The sequence below is a fragment of the Thalassophryne amazonica genome, chromosome 7 (assembly GCF_902500255.1).
Source record: "Thalassophryne amazonica chromosome 7, fThaAma1.1, whole genome shotgun sequence".
Lineage (NCBI taxonomy): Eukaryota > Metazoa > Chordata > Actinopteri > Batrachoidiformes > Batrachoididae > Thalassophryne > Thalassophryne amazonica.
The window spans coordinates 5839442-5862206 of record NC_047109.1 but is presented as its reverse complement, the minus strand read 5'-3'; the positions used below and the strand labels follow the sequence as shown (position 1 = coordinate 5862206).

The 22765-nt window shown below is 43.2% G+C and overlaps 1 long non-coding RNA gene across 1 annotated transcript; it reads left to right on the top strand.

The window, feature by feature from the left end:
* Positions 1 to 1957: 1957 nt before the first annotated feature.
* Positions 1958 to 16235, top strand: LOC117513219. Its single transcript, XR_004561487.1, has 3 exons — positions 1958 to 1969; positions 15830 to 15833; positions 16003 to 16235. It is a non-coding gene; the product is annotated as an uncharacterized LOC117513219 (long non-coding RNA).
* The last annotated feature ends 6530 nt before the right edge of the window (positions 16236 to 22765 follow it).

The window sequence follows — 22765 nt, the reverse complement described above, 5'->3', positions numbered from 1 at the left end:
GCGCATCCCAGACATGCTCAATGGGTGACATGTCCGGTGAGTATGCCGGCCATGCAAGAACTGGGACATTTTCAGCTTCCAAGAATTGTGTACAGATCCTTGCAACATGGCGCCGTGCATTATCCTGCTGCAACATGAGGTGATGTTCTTGGATGTTGGCACAACAATGGGCCTCAGGATCTCGTCACGGTATCTCTGTGCATTCAAAATGCCATCAATAAAATGCACCTGTGTTCTTCGTCCATAACAGACGCCTGCCCATACCATAACCCCACCGCCACCACGTGCCACTCGATCCACAACATTGACATCAGAAAACCGCTCACCCACACGACGCCACACACGCTGTCTGCCATCTGCCCTGGACAGTGTGAACCAGGATTCATCCATGAAGAGAACACCTCTCCAACATGCCAAACGCCAGCGAATGTGATTATTTGCCCACTCAAGTCGGTTACGACGACGAACTGGAGTCAGTTCGAGACCCTGATGAGGACAGAGCATGCAGATGAGCTTTCCTGAGACGGTTTCTGACAGTTTGTGCAGAAATTCTTTGGTTATGCAAACCGATTGTTTCAGCAGCTGTCCGAGTGGCTGGTCTCAGACGATCTTGGAGGTGAACATGCTGGATGTGGAGGTCCTGGGCTGGTGTGGTTACACGTGGTCTGCGGTTGTGAGGCTGGTTGGATGTACTGCCAAATTCTCTGAAACGCCTTTGGAGACGGCTTATGGTAGAGAAATGAACATTCAATATACGAGCAACAGCTCTGGTTGACATTCCTGCTGTCAGCATGCCAACTGCACGCTCCCTCAAATCTTGCGACATCTGTGGCATTGTGCTGTGTGATAAAACTGCACCTTTCAGAGTGGCCTTTTATTGTGGGCAGTCTAAGGCACACCTGTGCACTAATCATGGTGTCTAATCAGCATCTTGATATGGCACACCTGTGCACTAATCATGGTGTCTAATCAGCATCTTGATATGGCACACCTGTGAGGTGGGATGGATTATCTCAGCAAAGGAGAAGTGCTCACTATCACATATTTAGACTGGTTTGTGAACAATATTTGAGGGAAATGGTGATATTGTGTATGTGGAAAAAGTTTTAGATCTTTGAGTTCATCTCATACAAAATGGGAGCAAAACCAAAAGTGTTGCGTTTATATTTTTGTTGAGTATATAATGAAAATTACAGACCTCTGTCATTTTTCTAAGTAGGAGAACTTGCACAATCAGGGCCTGACTAAATACTTTTTTTGCCCCACTGTGACTAAGGTTATAGGTAGTGTTACTGTACAAAACACAGTGAGAATGACTGGTCAAGTATGACATCAACCATGGAAGGGCACTCCCAGTAATCCCAAAGTGATTTTTCCAGCCTATAGTAGAATATGATGATCCATGGTATCAAATGCAGCACTGAGATCTAACAGCACCAGAACCGTAGTGGTGTCCGAATCCATTGCAAGCAGAAGATCATTCACCACTTTAGTGAGAGCCGTCTCTGTGGAATGATGTTTTCTAAAAGCAGACTGCAGTGGCTCAAAGATAGTTCACTTAGTAAGATAGACCAGGAGCTGCCGTGAAACCACTTTTTCCAGAATTTTAGAGCAAAATTATAGATTTGATATTTGGCCGATAGTTTTTCAATACACTAGGGTCAAGATTAGGTTTCTTAAGTAATGGTTTAATCACTGCAGATTTGAAACATTTAGGAACAGATCCAGAAGTTAAAGAAAGATATCAGGTCTGATCAAACCTGAATAAGTGCTGTGACTCTTTAAACTAAAGCGCCAGATGTCGCTCTTGGTGCGATCATCAGATGACCTGATCGATCAGGTCTGATCACACCTGAATAAGCGTTGTGATTCTTTAAACTAAAGTGCCATCGCTGTATGTGTGATCATCAGACGATCTGATTGATCAGGTCCTGAAACACTGTGATGACTTTTAAAGCGCCTGATTGTGGTCGATTGGTGTTTTAAAAGTTTACATCATCACAGCGCTTCAATATTCAGCTCGTCACAGACCGGATCAGGTCTAATCAGATCAGCGGGCCTGATCGGAGCAACGAATGCTTTAAAAGTTTAAAGAGGTACAGCACTTCCTTCACGGCAGCATTTACCACAGCCAGACTCATCAGCATTCTATACACAATGAAAATGATCCACCAAGACAAAAAATTAAAATAAAAAATAATGTTAAATTACTATGTTTCTGACCCACACCACACCGTGCAGTACCAACCTGAACCACTCAGTTGAAATGGGGCTGTCAGCATATGCTAGTCATCAAGGTGTGACAGCTGCATTAATTTATGCCAGCGTTTTTAATAAATGGTTTGACGGGGCCTAAAGCAAGTCTAGGAACGCAAGCATGCGCCATCACACACCAGCCTGCACAGGGACTACGCCAAATATGTGCAGTTTTCCAGCGAACTCATACGTATTTTAGCAAAACAAATACGCATGTGTGTATAAATCAAACTGTACAGAGTTATACCATGTATTTTGCATGCAGTCAACATACAAATGCATGTATTGTGACACTCCTAATACATGCATAACATATATTACATAAACTTCATACATACATAACATATACTACATACATAAATAACATATATTACAAACATGGCAGCAAGTCTGCTCCACGTAAGTTTGATCCTGTCAGGTCTCAGAAGCTAAGCAGAGTGGATCCTGGTTCCTACTTGAATGGGAGATTTCTTAGGAAGACCAGTGGCTATGTCTGCTTCTCCTGGAAACCTGGAGTTGCATCAGGAAGGACATCCGGTGTGCCAATGCGGAGCTGTGCTGGATTCGCTGTGGCAACCCTAAACAAACAGGTGTGTCCAAAAGACAAACAACATACAAACATACACTACATACATTACACACACTAACACTACATACACTACATACAAAACAAACACATACTAAATAAATTAAACACATTAGATACATGGCAGCAAGCTGTGAGGCTGGCCCAAATGTGTAGCTCATATCCAAAACAGTCGAGGTGGTAAAATATCGTATGGCAGTCAAGGTGTAGTCTTACTTGCAATCTGACAGCGTTCTAAATATTCTAGTGGCATCACAACAGCATTGAAAACAGTCTGATCGCATCTGAGTGAAATTTGCCTCCCCCATACATCCCGTTCGGGCTGCGCAAAGTAAATATTGCAATGTGTGGCACACATTCATTTTATGAACAAGACATGAACATTAGGGTGGCCCATGTATATATGTCAAAAAAAATTTTCAAGCTACAGGGCAAGGCACCCTCTCATTTTTTTTACATTTGCCAATAGTATTGTTCAGAAGAAATTTTATCTTAAAATTCTTATTAGAAGACGGTGCTCAACACCATTGTAATTTCATAATTATGGGTCCGTATAAAAGAACTACGCAAAAGTACACAATAAGTATTCAGTGTTAAACATGAGAATTTCTGTGTGTCAATGTTGTCCCAAATATCTTTAAACCTTTTAAACAGTGGAATATCTGGTGAACTTGATGGTCCACAACATACAGCAAAGGTCTTAGACAAGATCAGTTCCAGTATATGATGGCGACAATCTAACCATTTAAGTTCACGCCCAATTTGATTTTCAAGACGAATGCATACTCCATTCAGTCTACCTGTGTTCACTGAGGTTGTGTCAAAACATAATGCCTGAACTTTATCTGTCAGCTGCCATTCCTCTAGCAAATCATAAACTGCCTTGGAGTCATTCTCACCTGTTCCAGATGCCACCTTAGGAACCCCAAGCAGCTTTTCATTGCCATCTCCAGACACAAGCACAGGCAACCTTTCAACATTTCCCCTTCCAAATATTTCTGGTAGTATCTTGCCATCCCAGTGAACAACCAAAGGATAAGTTGGAGAAAATTCATCCCTGACAGACTTAGTAAGTTCACTCCTGGTTCGCTTCCTTGCCCTCTGGATAGTGCTGCGTGAAAGAGGAAGTGCAGCTGGATCATGTTCGAGAGCTGCAGCAATAGGAACCATCAGCAGTACTGCTTCTCGATCTGTAGTTTTGTTGCGATCCAGAGCACTTGTCACATTCACATCAAGCAGCTGGTGTGTTGTTCTCCTGTTCTTTTGCACATCTGCTTTTGTTGACTTCACTTTAACTGTATATGGTTGGTATTCATCATCTGAAGTTTCAGAACTCAGTATTTGTATCCATAGTTTCTGTCTGGCAGTTACTTTCACCTAGTGATGCAAAAGTTTCATAGATTTTACGTTTCCTTTGCTCCTCCTTTTTGCGTCTTTCATCTGTCCTTTCTTGTTTCTTAGCTACCTCTTTGTCTTCAGTAGCCATGAACATTTTTCTTTCTCCACGTTGATCAGCAAGGAATTTTTGGTCTTCAGTGATCTTGATTTTGGCTATTGCATCCATATGCACAATATCAAACAGTAAGTCTAGCTGCTGTCTGAAGTTTGTTTCTCTGAGCTGCTGGGTTTGAGTGTTTCTCACTTTGTTCTCCCTCAACAGGAGCCGTGTATTGTGCACCTTGTCAAGTTTTTCTATTGCATGTTTCTTTCGCACTGTTGGAATAGCAGCTTTATCCCATACTACAAACAGTTCATCCACAGTTTCATGACTTGCATTTCTGACTGATTTACACTGTTGGAGAAGTTCGTGAAATCTTTGTAATACATGTCTAATTGTAGGTAGCTGTTTCAGACTTGTTAAAGGATTAATTTCTCGTAAACCAATCAAATAAATGTCACTGTTTTTTCTGGTGTTTGCCATTTCAGAAGGTCTGAAATGAAATCAAAGCTGGCAATGATGGAATCATCAAGCAAACTCTTGTTTCCTGATACTTGAAGTGCAACTGTGTTAAATGGCATAGCTAAAGATTATTTAAGAGATTAAATAATAGATAAGAGATAACACATTTTTAAGCATTCAAATAAACTCATAAAATATAAATAACATACAGTGAATACAATCGATATTGTCTTATACGAAAACCGTTTATATGCTGAAAATAGGCAAAATTAGGGGGTGATTGAGCATCATCTTCCCATTGCCCTAGGAAGCTAAATTTTTTTCAAGGTAGTACACTTCATAAAAGGAAAAAAATTAGGGGGTGCCTTGGGTAGTAGCTGAAACTTTTTTGGGGGGGGCCACCCTAATGAACATTCACAATGAAGTTGAAAATACTGTGTCACTGCAGGTCTGCACGTCTCTGAGCGGCAGAGCAGCATGTGCAGCTCAGCGCGGTGATACATCCATAATGAACATGACTTTACAGATCCATTGTCAGTCCACCTCATGTGTCAGAGGATGTATCTGTAATATTATGTTATCATGGCTGTCACACCCTGTCCAGATGACCGTGCTGTGAGTCACCACGTGTCTGTGATGCACTGATGTGCAGTGCTTGTGGATGCAGTGTCACAGCTGTAATAAATATATAATGACTGATACATCTTCCAAACCATTAGGAGGCCTGACGATGCAACCATTTACCAAAGCTCTACAATGTGAGTAAAGTAAGTAATCACCTTTGAATGGCTCCATGCACGCTTACCACCACACAGCAACCACCTGCCACACTGCAGCCCTCAGCTGTCATGTCATCCGTGTAACGGGTGCGAAGTGCGATGGTGACATACACCATAATCGGAGGGCAGATGCACCTTCGACTACCAAATAATTATTCCATATGACGCCGCGGTGCTTCTGTGTGGGCTCACATCATCTGATCACTTGGTTCGCATGCATGAGACCGTCTGGACAGCAGGTCGTCAGGCTGTCCGCTAAACAGCTGATCACCTGGAGAGAGAGAGAGGGAAACGGAGATGGAGAAAGACAGAGCGTGTGTGTGTGTGTGTGCGACGGATGTAGTCCTGTCTCACATATGGATCGGTACACGATATTTCTCAGAATACATATTGTGTCGCCAGCTGATATATGGCCAGTAAATGATGGCATTTCTAATAATGTTGTGGTGATGACAATTGTACCCTGCAGCTGCAGCGGAGGAGGATTATTCTGGCTGGATGTGACGTGGCCCGCTTCAAATTCACCCTGACTGCGATCAGATCGTCTCGAATGCTGTTTTTAGATTGCAGTCAGACTGCAGTTAGCGTCCACCTTGCCTGCCATATGATATCTTTCACATCAAACATACCTTGACGGTGGAGGGCATTGTGCTGTACGTACGGGCTGGCCATGCCCGACTGTTTAGACTGCTCTCAGAATGCAGTGCAACATTTTCAACTGCACCTTGACACTTCCCGAATGTGGGTCAAATTTCCATTTGGATGGCATTCTGGCTCATTTGGCCTCTGGTGTGATGGGGTATTATTCTGACTGCATTCTGACAGCATGTTGGGATTCATACTGTGTTCCACCTGCATTTGAACTGAGATTGGGAGCTGACAAAGTAACACACCTGACAGACAAAATAAACACGGCTGACAAAATAACACACCTGACAGACAAAATAAACACGTCTGACAAAATAACACAAATGACAAGGTAAACACATCTGACAAAGTAACACAACTGACAGACAAACATATCTGACAAAATAACACAAATGACAAAGTAACACACCTGACAGATAAAATAAACACGTCTGACAAAACAATACACCTGACAAAGTAACACACCTGACAGACAAAGTAACACACCTGACAGACAAAGTAAACACGTCTGACAAAGTAACACATGTGACAGACAAAGTAAACACGTCTGACAAAATAACACACCTGACAGACAAAGTAAACACAACTGACAAAGTAACACACCTGACAGACAAAGTAAACACAACTGACAAAGTAACACACCTGACAGACAAAGTAAACACGTCTGACAAAGTAACACACGTGACAGATAAAGTAAACACAGCTGACAAAATAACACACCTGACAGACAAAATAAACACGGCTGACAAAATAACACACCTGACAGACAAAATAAACACGTCTGACAAAATAATACAAATGACAAGGTAAACACATCTGACAAAGTAACACACCTGACAGACAAAATAAACATATCTGACAAAATAACACAAATGACAAAGTAACACACCTGACAGATAAAATAAACACGTCTGACAAAATAATACACCTGACAAAGTGAACACGTCTGACAAAGTAACACACCTGACAGACAAAATAAACACGTCTGACAAAATAACACACCTGACAAAGTAAACACAACTGACAAAGTAACACACCTGACAAAGTAAACAGAAGTGACAAAGTAACACACCTGACAAAGTAAACATGTCTGACAAAGTACACCTGACAGACAAAATAAACACATCTGACAAAGTAACACACGTGACAAAGTAAACACGTCTGACAAAGTAACACACCTGACATAGTAAACACAACTGACAAATTAACACACCTGACAGACAAAGTAAACACGTCTGACAAAGTAACACACGTGACAGACAAAGTAAACACGGCTGACAAAATAACACACCTGACAGACAAAATAAACACGGCTGACAAAGTAACACACCTGACAGACAAAATAAACATGGCTGACAAAATAACACACCTGACAGACAAAATAAACACGTCTGACAAAATAATACAAATGACAAGGTAAACACATCTGACAAAGTAACACACCTGACAGACAAAATAAACACGTCTGACAAAATAATACACCTGACAAAGTGAACACGTCTGACAAAGTAACACACCTGACAGACAAAATAAACACGTCTGACAAAATAACACACCTGACAGACAAAGTAAACACAACTGACAAAGTAACACACAAGTAACACACGTGACAGACAAAGTAAACACGTCTGACAAAGTAACACACCTGACAGACAAAGTAAACATGTCTGACAAAATAACACGTGACAGACAAAGTAAACACGTCTGACAAAATAACACACCTGACAAAGTAAACACAACTGACAAATTAACACACCTGACAGACAAAGTAAACACGTGACAAGTAACACACCTGACAGACAAAGTAAACACATCTGACAAAGTAACACACGTGACAGACAAAGTAAACACGGCTGACAAAATAACACACCTGACAGACAAAATAAACACGGCTGACAAAGTAACACACCTGACAGACAAAATAAACATGGCTGACAAAATAACACACCTGACAGACAAAATAAACACGTCTGACAAAATAATACAAATGACAAGGTAAACACATCTGACAAAGTAACACACCTGACAGACAAAATAAACACGTCTGACAAAATAATACACCTGACAAAGTGAACACATCTGACAAAGTAACACACCTGACAGACAAAATAAACACGTCTGACAAAATAACACACCTGACAGACAAAGTAAACACAACTGACAAAGTAACACACCTGACAGACAAAGTAAACACAAGTGACAAGTAACACACGTGACAGACAAAGTAAACACGTCTGACAAAGTAACACACCTGACAGACAATGTAAACATGTCTGACAAAATAACACGTGACAGCCAAAATAAACACGGCTGACAAAATAACACACCTGACAGACAAAATAAAGACGCCTGACAAAATAACACAAATGACAAAGTAAACACATCTGACAGACAAAATAAACATGGCTGACAAAATAACACACCTGACAGACAAAATAAACACGTCTGACAAAATAACACAAATGACAAAGTAAACACATCTGACAAAGTAACACACCTGACACACAAAATAAACATCTGACAAAATAACACAAATGACAAAGTAAACACATCTGACAGACAAAATAAACACGTCTGACAAAATAACCCACCTGACACACAAAGTAAACACGTCTGACAAAGTAACACACCTGACAAAGTAAACACAATTGACAAAGTAACACACCTGACAAAGTAAACACATCTGACAAAGTAACACACCTGACAGACAAAGTAACACATCTGAAAGACAATGTAAACGCATCTGACAAAGTAACACACGTGACAAAGTAAACACGTTTGACAAAGTACCACACCTGACAGACAAAATAAACATGTCTGACAAAATAACCCACCTGACACACAAAGTAAACACGTCTGACAAAGTAACACACCTGACAGATAAAATAAACACGTCTGACAAAATAATACACCTGACAAAGTGAACACGTCTGACAAATTAACACACCTGACAGACAAAATAAACATGTCTGACAAAATAGCACACCTGACAGTCAAAGTAAACACAAGTGACAAGTAACACACGTGGCAGACAAAGTAAACACGTCTGACAAAGTAACACACCTGACAGACAATGTAAACATGTCTGACAAAATAACACATGACAGCCAAAATAAACATGGCTGACAAAATAACACACCTGACAGACAAAATAAATGCGTCTGACAAAATAACACACCTGTCAGACAAAATAAAGACGCCTGACAAAATAACACAAATGACAAAGTAAACACATCTGACAGACAAAATAACACAAATGACAAAGTAAACACACCTGACAGACAAAATAAACACATCTGACAAAATAACACAAATGACAAAGTAAACACATCTGACAGACAAAATAAACATGGCTGACAAAATAACACACCTGACAGACAAAATAAACATGGCTGACAAAATAACACACCTGACAGACAAAATAAACACGTCTGACAAAATAACACAAATGACAAAGTAAACACATCTGACAGACAAAATAAACATGGCTGACAAAATAACACACCTGACAGACAAAATAAACATGGCTGACAAAATAACACACCTGACAGACAAAATAAACACGTCTGACAAAATAACACAAATGACAAAGTAAACACATCTGACAAAATAACCCACCTGACACACAAAGTAAACACGTCTGACAAAGTAACACTCCTGACAGACAAAGTAAACACAATTGACAAAGTAACACACCTGACAAAGTAAACACATCTGACAAAGTAACACACCTGACAGACAAAGTAAACACGTCTGACAAAGTAACACACCTGACAGACAAAGTAAACACAACTGACAAAGTAACACACCTGACAGACTAAACACATCTGACAAAGTAACACACGTGACAGACAAAGTAAACACGTCTGACAAAGTAACACACCTGACAAAGTAAACACATCTGACAAAGTAACACACCTGACAGACAAAGTAAACACGTCTGACAAAGTAACACACCTGACAGACAAAGAAAACACGTCTGACAAAATAATACAAATGACAAGGTAAACACATCTGACAAAGTAACACACCTGACAGACAATGTAAACATGTCTGACAAAATAACACATGACAGCCAAAATAAACATGGCTGACAAAATAACACACCTGACAGACAAAATAAATGCGTCTGACAAAATAACACACCTGTCAGACAAAATAAAGACGCCTGACAAAATAACACAAATGACAAAGTAAACACATCTGACAGACAAAATAAACATGGCTGACAAAATAACACACCTGACAGACAAAATAAACATGGCTGACAAAATAACACACCTGACAGACAAAATAAACACGTCTGACAAAATAACACAAATGACAAAGTAAACACATCTGACAAAGTAACACACCTGACACACAAAATAAACACATCTGACAAAATAACACAAATGACAAAGTAAACACATCTGACAGACAAAATAAACATGGCTGACAAAATAACACACCTGACAGACAAAATAAACATGGCTGACAAAATAACACACCTGACAGACAAAATAAACACGTCTGACAAAATAACACAAATGACAAAGTAAACACATCTGACAAAGTAACACACCTGACACACAAAATAAACACATCTGACAAAATAACACAAATGACAAAGTAAACACATCTGACAGACAAAATAAACACGTCTGACAAAGTAACACACCTGACAGACAAAGTAAACACGTCTGACAAAGTAACACACCTGACAGACAAAGTAACACATCTGAAAGACAATGTAAACGCATCTGACAAAGTAACACACATGACAGACAAAGTAAACACGTTTGACAAAGTAACACACCTGACAGACAAAGTAAACACAACTGACAAAGTAACACACCTGACAGACTAAACACATCTGACAAAGTAACACACGTGACAGACAAAGTAAACACGTCTGACAAAGTAACACACCTGACAAAGTAACACACCTGACAGACAAAGTAAACACGTCTGACAAAGTAACACACCTGACAGACAAAGAAAACACGTCTGACAAAATAACACACGTGACAGACAAAGTAAACACAACTGAAAAAATAACACACCTGACAAAGTAAACACAGATAAATAACACAGTGGACAAAATAAACACAACAAAGTAAACACAGTTGACAAAATAAAAGTTGAACACAAAAACAATGAGTACATGCAACCATACAAAAACAGGCAAACACAGGGAGAACAGTCTGATAATAGGGACAGGGAAAAAATGCAAACATTGGGTCAACACATAAAGATAGGGAGAACACACAAACACAGGCCAGGGAGAGAACACGCAAACATGGTGAGAACACACAAACACACGAAGAACATGCAAACATATGGACAACATAAAAACATGGAGACCATGCAAACCTGGGGAAGAACACACAAACATGGTGGGGAACATGCAAACATGGGTGTTATATGGCTGGGGGGGCCTGGCTGCCGGTTTGTTTCTGTCTTTTGGTTTTCCTCCCAGGTGGCGTGCGTTTGGGACTGAGTGGCTGTGTTGCTGAGGCTGTCAGGACCTCACCCTGATCACCTGCGACTCGTCAGGACTCACAGCTGTGGTGCATCTGGATGGATTGGAACATGTTGGCATTTAAGACTGGAGTGCACAGTGTGTATTTGCCAGAGACTCGACCTTGTGACCAGACGGGTGAGATCGTCGTCTCGGGAGCCATCTCATCAGCAGCGGATGCTGAGAACGTCCAGGTTTGATGCACAGTCTGTGAAAGAGGAGGGGGTGAGGTTTCACGCTCGTCAGCACACTTCCTGAGGTACGTTAGATTTTGTGACTAACAGTTATACAGTCAGTAAATGTGGTGTCCCTCACACCTTATTGTATTGAGCTGTTTGTTAGTCATGTATCAGCTTCCACTGCAGTGGAGTTTTGTGAACTGGATGTTCCATGCCTGCAGGTTGGGAAGCTGATCAGTAATCAAGCCAGGAAGTGTTTGCTGTTTGTACACCTTTAAGTGTTCTGTGTGTAGAGTGTGGACTCACATAATGGTTCCGTCTTTCACAGACTCGGTTGTTGCGGCCACCTGGGGGGTGTCGGCGGGGTCCTTGGGTCCGAAACAGCTTCTGGCTCCGGACCGTTAGCGCTGCTGGGAGCGCACCACGCCAGGCCGCACCTTTTTGTTATTATATTATCACTGTTATGTATTAAATTCAGTTAGCCTTTGTACCGTGCTCTGCTTATTTCATACTGGGTCCTTCAAACGCTGGTCAGTTCTCCGAGCTGCGTCCGACACATAACAGTAGTCTCTGGCCAAACATCACGGACCCAGCGGTAGCAGAGACGGTAACGCGCCGGGAAGGCGGCAGCAGACGTTCAGTGGTTATCCGGATCAGTTGCGGGGCTCTCCGCCCGGAAGGTGCGTGTTTGAGAACCCATTACTGGATACTGATTTGTGCTCTCTTGCAGCCGTGTTCCTGTGTTGTGCCTTATCCGTGGGTCGTGGTGGAGTGTGACTGGCGACGGCTTCGCGTCACACTCCGACCGGATAAGAGGTTTAAACGGGAGCTGCAAGAGTGCGTTTGTAATGGGTTCACGCGCACGGCGGAGCTCTGTTAGCACGGGTCGCTGGGCTTCCTGTGTTACAGTCGTAGCCCCGTTTCCCCGGACAAAGGTAACTACTGCGTCTGTTGTTTCAGCTCCGGCGTTATTTAGTTGAGCACATTTTGGTTGTGTGTTGCACTCAGCTGCGCACATAAAAGCAGCTCGTTTGTTTTTTCTGTCGCCAAAGGTTTTTTTTTGTTTTTAGCACTCTGGCTCCCCCTTGTGGTGACTGAATCACGTTACCGTCAAGCTCTTGAGTAGGAACAGGTGTGTTCCATTTGGTTGAGCTTGACGGTATAACTCACTGATTTGTTTTGTGTTAGTTCATTTTGTGTGGGTGTTGTTTGAGTTGGTTTTTGTGTGGGATATTATTTTTTGTTTTCCACTATTTGTCTGGGGTTGTGACCCTGCAGCCTGTCTGAAAACGAACAAAAAAAGACAAAAAAAAAAAAAAAAAAAAAAGGGGACCCAAACAACTGTGTGTTGGTCTGTTTGTTTTTCCTTTTATTTTTTTTGTTTCACTTCCCCAGGGTTAGATGGAACGGTCCCCTGGGGGGTGATGGGGTGGTACTTGGGTTGTTTTTTCTCTTTTTGTTTTTTGTTATGCCCTCTCTTCTCCTCTGACTCCAGCCGGGTGTGCCGTGGTGTCGGCATTGCTGGAGGGGTGCAGTTGGGTTGTGCTGGGCGTTTCCCAGGTAGCCTCTGCACCCGGGAGGGGAGGGGGGGGTTTGGGGTATCTTTTTGTTTCCCCCCCCCCAGTTTCCGCCCTCAGGGTTTGACTGTGGTGTCCTCTGGGGGGGAAAGGGCTGTAGGCCCATCTAGCCATGGACGGCCGGGGCTGGGTCCGTTGGTCATGAGGGGGGGCGTCTCCTGGGGTTGACGAGTGGTCCTCTGGGAGGCGCTGGTAGTCCCCGTGGGTGACGTTGGATCCCAGAGGGACCTCGGTCGTGGTTATTACTCCTGGAGCTGGCGGGAGGCCCTCTGGGGGGTGTTGGTCCCTACATGTCGTTTGGGGGGGAGGAGGGGGGTGTTGTAGCATTTTTGTTTGTGAGCTCAAGTTTGGGTTTTTCTTTTCTCCCCTTCCCTGGGGTTTGATGGAACGGTCCTCTGGGGGGGGGGGGGGGGGGGGGTATTTTGGCATTTTTGTTTGTGAGCTCAAGTTTGGGTTGTTTTTCTTTTCTCCCCTTCCCTGGGGTTTGATGGAACGGTCCTCTGGGGGGGGGGTTTTAGTATTTTTGTTTGTAGGCTTGGGTTTGGGTTGTTTTTCCTTTCTCCCCTTCCCTGGGGTTTGATGGGACGGTCCCCTGGGGAGGGGGGGGTGTTTTGGTTGTTTGTGTTTTGTTTTATGACTAATTACACATGTTTGGATAAAGGCTGACCGCACAGGTGTAGGAACTCCTGGCCACACCTGTGCTAAGAGACTGTCAGAAACAAGGGCAAAGATGCAGCCAGTTCAACCAGTCTGTTGGAGGATGAACGCGGACACGGTTTCCAGCCATGGTCCCTGGAGGGGGGTGTTTCTCCTGGGCCAGGTGTGTGTGGTCGCCGGGAGGCTTCCCGTGAGGGTGGGGTACTGTTATATGGCTGGGGGGGCCTGGCTGCCGGTTTGTTTCTGTCTTTTGGTTTTCCTCCCAGGTGGCGTGCGTTTGGGACTGAGTGGCTGTGTTGCTGAGGCTGTCAGGACCTCACCCTGATCACCTGCGACTCGTCAGGACTCACAGCTGTGGTGCATCTGGATGGATTGGAACATGTTGGCATTTAAGACTGGAGTGCACAGTGTGTATTTGCCAGAGACTCGACCTTGTGACCAGACGGGTGAGATCGTCGTCTCGGGAGCCATGTCATCAGCAGCGGATGCTGAGAACGTCCAGGTTTGATGCACAGTCTGTGAAAGAGGAGGGGGTGAGGTTTCACGCTCGTCAGCACACTTCCTGAGGTACGTTAGATTTTGTGACTAACAGTTATACAGTCAGTAAATGTGGTGTCCCTCACACCTTATTGTATTGAGCTGTTTGTTAGTCATGTATCAGCTTCCACTGCAGTGGAGTTTTGTGAACTGGATGTTCCATGCCTGCAGGTTGGGAAGCTGATCAGTAATCAAGCCAGGAAGTGTTTGCTGTTTGTACACCTTTAATTGTTCTGTGTGTAGAGTGTGGACTCACATAATGGTTCCTTCTTTCACAGACTCGGTTGTTGCGGCCACCTGGGGGGTGTCGGCGGGGTCCTTGGGTCCGAAACAGCTTCTGGCTCCGGACCGTTAGCGCTGCTGGGAGCGCACCACGCCAGGCCGCACCTTTTTGTTATTATATTATCACTGTTATGTATTAAATTCAGTTAGCCTTTGTACCGTGCTCTGCTTATTTCATACTGGGTCCTTCAAACGCTGGTCGGTTCTCCGAGCTGCGTCCGACACATAACAATGGGGGATAAAACAAAAAGATGGGGAACACGCAAACATGTGTTTAACATGCAACCATGGGGCACAGGAAGAGCAGTCAAACATGATGAGAACAAGGAAACAAGGTGGGAAAATGCAAACATGGGGACAACATGCAAAATTTGGCAAGCATGCTGACCTGTGGCACAGGGAGAACACACAAACACGAGGAAAATAAGCAAATATTAGGTGAACATGCAAACGTGGAGAACATGTAAACGCAAAGAGAACACAGGAGAACACGCAAGCACAGGGAGAATACACAAAGATGGGGATAACTTGCAAACACGGACAACACACAAACATGGGTCACAGGAACACGGGGGAAGAACAATCAATCAATCAATCAATCAATTTTTTTATATAGCGCCAAATCACAACAAACAGTTGCCCCAAGGCGCTTTATATTGTAAGGCAAGGCCATACAATAATTATGTAAAACCCCAACGGTCAAAACGACCCCCTGTGAGCAAGCACTTGGCTACAGTGGGAAGGAAAAACTCCCTTTTAACAGGAAGAAACCTCCAGCAGAACCAGGCTCAGGGAGGGGCAGTCTTCTGCTGGGACTGGTTGGGGCTGAGGGAGAAGAACACACAAGCACAAGGAGAAAATGCAAACACATGGAGTGCACACAAACACCAAACCAGTCCAATGAAACACTGGTCCAAAAGCCAAGAATGGTGATCTAAAAAGTCCAACCAACCACACATGGCAGATGCCATGTCTGAGGTGTATCAGCAGGTTTGGGTTCGCACGCACCTTGTGGAACCTGCTTTATTTCAAATGAACATGTGACCTGAGAAACGTGAAACTTAAACATCACTACAGCCTGGTGGTAGGAATGTGCAGGACAAAGGTTGTTGTACTGCATTTATTTTAAAAAGTATTGAACTGCTGTTTTATTTCTTCAAGATTTTTTTCCTGACACAGATGTGAACGTAGCAGTGTTTAAGAAACTATTATGTCCAATGACACTGGACCAAAATAGGACTCCTGCACTTGGAGGTTCCCGGTTCAAATCCAATTCCTGCCACATTTCTCCATGTAATGTGAAATTGCGTCAGGAAGGGAAGCCAGAGTAAAATGTGTGCCAAATCAACATGCAGCTCCACCTTGGATCTGCTGTGGCAACCCCAAGTAAAAACAAGGGAGCAGCCGATGGAACTTACCTACTCTTGCTTGAGTTTGATGGAAGGTTTTAATCACAACAGGAAGTCCATGACATGCCATCCAAACATTCCTACTTTGTGATTTTAGTTAGGATCTAGGTTGCAGCTTGCTCCAGTCCCAGGTTCTAACACGAAACGTCTATTGAGATCATTAAAAATAGCAAAGATGGTGTGCATGAGCCGCAGTGTGGTTATTACTGTGGATGTGCTTTTTGTTGCGTTATAACCCATTGGAGCCAAACCAATACCGACACAATCTGTGAAACATCAAAGCCACCAGCGCACAGAAACGTCAAAGCCACCAGTGCACCGAAACGTCAGAGACACCAGCGCACAGAAACATCAGACACAACAGCGCACAGAAACATCAGAGACAACAGCGCACAGAAACGTCAAAGACAACAGCGCACAGAAACATCAGACACAACAGCGCACAGAAACGTCAAAGACAACAGCGCACAGAAACATCAGACACAACAGCGCACAGAAACGTCAGAGACAACAGCGCACAGAAACATCAGAGACAACAGCGCACAGAAACGTCAAAGACAACAGCGCACAGAAACATCAGACACAACAGCGCACAGAAACATCAGACACAACAGCGCACAGAAACATCAGACACAACAGCGCACAGAAACGTCAAAGACAACAGCGCACAGAAACATCAGACACAACAGCGCACAGAAACATCAGACACAACAGCGCACAGAAACGTCAAAGACAACAGCGCACAGAAACATCAGACACAACAGCGCACAGAAACATCAGACACAACAGCGCACAGAAACATCGGAGACAACAGCGCACAGAAACGTCAGAGACAACAGCGCACGGAAACGTCAGAGACAACAGCGCACGGAAACGTCAGAGACAACAGCGCACGGAAACATCAGACACAACAGCGCACGGAAACGTCAGAGACAACAGCGCACGGAAACGTCAGAGACAACAGCGCGCCGAAACGTCTGAGACAACAGCGCGCCGAAACGTCTGAGACAACAGCGCACGGAAACGTCAGAGACAACAGCGCGCGGAAACGTCAGACACAACAGCGCGCCGAAACGTCTGAGACAACAGCGCGCCGAAACGTCTGAGACAACAGCGCACGGAAACGTCAGAGACACCAACACTCCAAAACTTCAGAGACAACAGCACACAGAAAAGTCAAAGCCACCAGTGCACAGAAAGGTTTATTTTAAACCCAGGGTTGACTTAATTTGTTCTTCCTGTTTTATTTTGGTGGTCTGACTGTGCTTCTATGTTTGAGATAACTTCTTCCTTTTTTTTCTTCCCCATCTGTGGTTGATTATTTTCCCCTCACCTGTCACCCATTTGTGTTATCACCCCAGTGTGTAAGTTTGAGTTTCCCTTGTGTATTCGCTGGTGAGAACAGGAAGAGTTAGCAGAGAGAACAGGTGGAAAGCAGAGTTTCCACACACACACACACACACAGACAGAACAGAAGAATGAGGTGTGCAGATAAGGAGGGGACACTCCACATGTATACACTCATAAGCAGAGGAGCACCCACCCACACACACACACACGCACATGTATGCATGAGCAGAACAACAGGGGAAGGTGTCAAGATCCACTCACAAACACAGCCCACACAGCTGTGATTAAAGGGAACTGCATAAATAAAAGTACCCAAAAAAGAGCAAAATTAAGAAAACTTATAACAAATTGCAAATCAGTCAAGGACACATAACCTTAGATATTATGACATTGCAAGGATTTCTATTATTCTTATGTGGGGTTATTTGGAGAGTCATTGAGGATTGGACTGCAGAGTTAAAAAAAAAAAAAAAATCAATGGGCTTCGCTCTTCCAGTGGAGCTGATTGACTACACCTGCGACTGGTGCACCCGCACTGATTAGCGGCGTCTAAGCCAGGGCTGAACTGGAGGACGGCGACAGATCTTTCCATCTACAGAAGTGTTTGCAGCCATGACCCACTCCACCGGCTCACCTGCACCTGTGGCCCATCCTCCAGTGACTTCACCCCCTGGTCTCCACCTCACCACCACATTCTCAATCATTTGTTATCTTCTGCTTTTTTACTACACCTGCCTCATTGCATTATGTCTTCAGTTCCCAGTGTGTCGCAACAGGTGGGTAGAGTGGCAAACCAATTACTTTAAATACCTCCCCAAAACCCCAGCCGAACACAGATCTGAGGACGTACGGTATATCCAACGGTGCCACACAGCTAACCAAAAAGTTACCTTTGATGACCGCTAATCCACTAACTGAAAAATTAACTTTTATAACGCTGAACCGATAAACCACTATAAAATTTAGCGGACGCTACAGCTATAACCACTAACTTTCAGTATTGTCTCCAGTACACTCTCAGCTACTGACGAACCGGTTTTGAGTTTAAGCACCGCCAGTGCTTCTGATTAGAATCACAAACACAACCAACGTGTCAGCGCTTCTGTCTTTGTGCGCTCTGCCCACTGCTGTCAGGAAGAGTCATTTACATTCAACATCCAGACGTGAGGCAAAAGTACCCCTACAGAATACCAAAGGTACAAGTCATAACTGTAGTAATAATTATAGCAAGGGGAGAAGGAGAATCTGATCTTTCTGGAAAAGAAAAAGAAGATAGTGCTAAACAGGGAGTCATGAGAGCGAAAACGGTAAAAGGGGAAGGATACGGACTCCGGTCAGCCCAGTCTTGCTTTATTCATGCTCCCATCACAAGATGAGGGTTTTTTTTTTATGTTTTTTTTTATATTTTACTGTTTCTAACCCTACCTCTCCCCCTAACCATAACCCCTACAGACCCCCCCCCCCCCCCCCCGCATCACCCAGCATTTCATGCTCCCGTCACAAAATTAATTCATGCTTCTGTCACATTTTCATGACAGTATCACGAACCAGTCAATTAATGTACTTTTCGTGATGCCATCACAAACTGCCATGAGATACGGTTGGCTCTGGTGGATCTAGTGGTGAGACAACACCCAGATCATGTTAAACAAATCAAACTTTATGTGAAAAAGTGGCTCAGGCAAATTACAGTGGCCAAATGAGGGCACCTTTGAAGCAACTTGCTGCAAAGAAATCAAAGCTAACATTAAACATTATAAAGCCAAGGACTCAAGTGATAAGAGAGAAGGGAAATATAGCAAAGACAGAGAGGTGCCAAGGTGGTTCAGAGACTCGGCCAGACAACATGTACTGGATGTTCAAGGACATGTCGCACCAAAATCATAAGATTTATGCTGTTAGTGGCCATCCAATGATCCACCTGGATTACTTTGTGCACTTCCGTGACCGGTTTCAAAATATATGGCATTCACAGCAAACAGCTATGGAGACTTTCAAAAACAAAGTACTCGTGTGTTTCTGCATCATGTTTCCCGGTATGATACGCTCAATGGAATGTACCTGCTAATGTTAAGAACTGAGGCACAGATTCATTCCAAAGTTGACATAAGTGTGATGTCCTATTGTGAGGACTCGTTTTGAAGCGAAAACTGTTCATTTTGATGCAGTCACGGTAAAAGCAGCAGCCCTGAGAAGGTTTAGTGCACCTGCACGGCCATGAGTCATAAACACAGCCTGTCAGTAACAATCTCTGCTCCAGGTTCAGCTTTGTGCTCGATTAATTATGAGTGTTATCAATAAAATCTAAAAAACACATCTGCTGCTGGGGAAAAAATGTTGTGGAGAAACTCATATTCACAGCGGCAGGAGCTGCTGCACATCTCATCAGCTGCACAACACACACATTCCAGCTCCAAATTCACACTCTCTCAAAGTTTAAAAATAAAAAAGCTTACCACAAAACACAAAAGGGGTAAAATCCTGAGAACTGCAGAGTGAGACATTTTCCAGAACGAAGTGTCTATAGGGACGGTACTGGCCCAATAGGAACGGTAATTATTGATACAGTATCATATCAGTACCACTTCTGCGAAAGGCCTTGTGACCTTGTGGTTTCTTTATTGTCCCCGTGGGGCAATATGTTTGTAGCAGCAGTTACAAACTCAAACAAACACAACAACAGTATGACTAAAACATTTACAAATCAGCTATAATAGCCTTAGCTTTTTTAAGACATCTGACCTTAAAAATTTCATTAAGATCATTAAGTGAGCCTCTGGTGATTTTACAGCACACCCTTACAATGTCCATAAGAGGATTTCGCTGCTTGATGGACAAACAATCAAACCAGCAAATGTAAGAAAAGGTAAAAATAGATTCGATAAAACATGAATAAAATATTTTCATAAAGGAAGTGTCCACATGAAAGTTCCGAAGCTTCCGTAAAAAATACATGTGCTGGTTGGCTTTTTTACAAACTGCATCCACTTGGGGCTCAAAGCACAGTTCATCATCAATGATGGTCCCCAAGTATTTGTACTCCTGGACCCGCTCTACACACTGGTCATTTATGAGAGCTGGAGGGAGAACAGAAAGTGACCTGCCAAAATTAATAACCATTTCTTTGGTTTTGTTCACATTGATATCTAAAAAGGATGTGTTGCACCAGTCAATAAAATCTGATAAAACAGGGCCATGCTCGAGGTCTTCCTGATTTAAGAGTGACACAATGACAGAGTCGTCAGCAAATTTAACAATGTGACGATTGATGTATTTACTCTGATAGTCACTGGTGTATAAAACAAATAAAAGAGGAGACAGAACACATCCCTGTGGTGCTCTGGTGGAGGAGCAAAGAACATCTGACAGCTGCCCATTCACCCTAATGCGCTGGGACCGCCCAGTTAAAAAGTCCAGAAGCCAGCTAACAATGCTCGGTTCAAAGTCAAAAAGGTTCATTAGTTTATCTGCCAACACGAGGCTGAATGCAATTAAACGCAGTTGGAAAAATCTACAAAAAGTAAATAAACCAAAGATTTTGCTCCCTCCAAGCGCTTGAAAACCAAATGTAACTCCTCCGCACGTCAGTCTTAATGTGCTGAAAAAGTGCTGATGTTCACGTCTTTTCACAATTCCTGTGCTAGTCAGACGACATACCGGATCAAGACAGCGTTCAGTTTAGAAATGAACGGCACATTCCACTGTTACAGGAGGTTTTTGTCATGGAAAGAGGAGCGGCTCCACCGCGCATGGCGCAAAGCAACGCCGTGATGAAGCCTTCCAGGACATGTTCTGGCATGTCCAGCTCATGCACAATCACAATCGGATAATCACACGACTGAAAAGCAACCGGAATCCATCTGAAATCCACCTGAAAGCTGTCCTGTGAAACCAACACGGAGGTGGTTTTGTCCCACGTAATGAACGGCTCCGTGGCGCGTCCCTCCGCTTTTCTTTCCATGAAAAAAATGCCTGTAACAGTGGAATGTGCCGAAAAAGTGCTGATGTCCACGTCTCCTGCCTTTTTGTGAAAGTCAGACGAGGTCCCGGATCAACAAAGCCTTCACGTTGGAAATGATCTGGTTGTTTCACCAGGGTCTGAGCATGTCGATCGGCGCTGGGAGCGCGCCGCACTCTCAGCAGTTGTGGGCCGTCCTTAAAGCGGCAGTAGCACTCATTAATCTGTATAATCCCCATAAAATCGTCCCTGAAAGCCATATTAATTTTCCGAACGGTGTCCAGCTGGAGGTCTCGCACAGTTTCTGGAAAAAAATTGATGCAGCAAAGCTCCAAATCATTCAGACATTTATTCGCAATAAAAATCCGACGAGAGGGTGGACCACAGCTCACACAAAGCCTGCTCACAGGCGAATGACGCAACCGACTGGCGTGAAAAAACTCACGCATGCACACGAAGGTTCAAGCTTGGCTGATGCAATCACATGTGATTCAAATCCATATGGTTTTTGAAAAAAATAAAAAGGTCTGATACTTTTCTAACAGACCTCGTATTTAATCATTTATAAGTCAGTTTCTTGTGATTACTAATTCTTCACTTTTTATTCAAAGCAAATGATTGCAAATCTTTATCTGAAAAGCTGTAGACCCACATGGGATGGGAAAAAAGATTTCTAAATAAAAGAAAATTTTACTTCTATGTCTGTTGTCAAATGTTACCAGGCATAATATTGTAGAAAAATGTTTATGCTAAATGGAGACTTTCCTGTCTAAAATACACATACAGAACATCTGTAATCATAAATTCTATCACATCTAATCTACTTTGAATGAACAGATGTCTGAACAAAAAACAGGCTGTTCAGTTTACATGCATATGTATATTTGGAAAACACAAAAATATCAATGTTCTGTTTTTTTCAGGTGTTCATGTGAACACAGTCAGCGATGCCACTCGTGATCGAGTCTCCTTCTCATGTCAGGGTCAGCTTTGCAGGCAAGTTGTCTATGTTATCTCAATAACACCCTAACTTTCAAACAGCATTTTTTAATGTATATAAGCAATGTTTTTATTAATGTTGTTTTAACTTCTGTTTTAGGACTTTGGTGGCAACCCTTCATTTGAATGAAAATGCAAACACTGT